Source organism: Octopus bimaculoides, chromosome 12 (assembly GCF_001194135.2).
Source record: "Octopus bimaculoides isolate UCB-OBI-ISO-001 chromosome 12, ASM119413v2, whole genome shotgun sequence".
Classification (NCBI taxonomy): domain Eukaryota; kingdom Metazoa; phylum Mollusca; class Cephalopoda; order Octopoda; family Octopodidae; genus Octopus; species Octopus bimaculoides.
The window spans coordinates 31,601,379-31,602,866 of NC_068992.1; positions in this window are offsets into that span (position 1 = coordinate 31,601,379).

Genomic DNA, 1,488 nt, shown 5'->3' on the forward strand with positions numbered 1-1,488 from the left:
GACACACCATGCCAAAATCTAATAGCCACACGTACAGTCTTAAGAAATCGCCCCACGCAGCAGATTCAAAGCAAATTTAAACAATTTGAAGTGACATTTAAATTAACAGGCATTTCGAAAAACTCCATCGTGTTTTCTCTTCAAATACAGTTCAACAGCAACAACAACAACAACCAAGATAACACCACCACCACCACCACCACCACCAACAACAACAACAACAACAACCAAGATAACACCACCACCACCAACAACAACAACAACAACAACAACAACAACAACAACCAAGATAAAACCACCACCATCACCACCACCACCACCACCAACAACAACAACAACAACAACAACCAATGCAAGAACAACACCACAGCAACAACAACATTCATCACAACAACAACAACCACCTCAGCAAAAACAACAATAACCACTACGGCAACAACAATAACTATCACAGCAGCAACAACAACTGACTCAGCCTCAACCTCGAACACTCTTCAATTCAACATCAGTTGATGACTTACTTAATGAGACGATCAACTTTTCAGATTCCAGCTGTTCATAGCCCATTGAAACGGAGTGTGTTACCCACCCATCATCTCTTCAACAAGAGCAAGAAATACAGCAATAAGAAGAACAACAAAAATAACAACCACAAAAACAGCAACGGACACAGATTCAACCTTCTACTATCATTCGAATCTGTGATCACCTGACTATATCCTTAATGGATGACCCCAAACACAAATTAAAATCTATACCTCTCACAGCCTGCACACCAAACTCCGCTGTTATTCACTACGCAAGATGTTGTGCACTAACACTGCTTGCAAATCCACTCATCAGGCACTAGACGCTCAATTCCTACAACACCATTACCACCACCACCACTTCTGTTGACAGAAGAAAGAGTGGGACTGCCATTTTCGTGCACAATTATTTTTCGGTTGAAGCAATGGACGTATTTACCAATGGCTATTGTGAAACAGCTTCTGTTTATAGTAAAATCAACAATTTGATATTAGCTGGGCTCTATAAGCCACCGAAAACACTTCTACTACGTTTCAAGAAATGCCTCAATAATCTTAAGTGTTTCCTACTACGGTGTCATGCTAACAATATAATAATGATGGGGTCTTCAACTTTCCCAAAATTGATTGGTTCACAAGCAACTTCAAACCAGGTATTTCTACCTCAACCTCTGATAAGGAAGGAATCGAATTGCGTTTTGATTTGATGGATGAGTTTTTCTGACCCAACTTGTTTTCGAACCAACAAGGTGTCACAGAAACACCTTACACCAAGTGTTCAGTAACAACATTGTCAATATCCACAATACTGGCGTGAGAAAAACACCACTACTCTCAGACCATGACATGGTTCTCTGTGAACTGAATTTCTACCATCCAAAGATCAAACCCAAAGACATCTCTCTAGCTCATCCATTTGACACTAAGAATCTTCATAATGCAGACTGAGATGCGATCAATC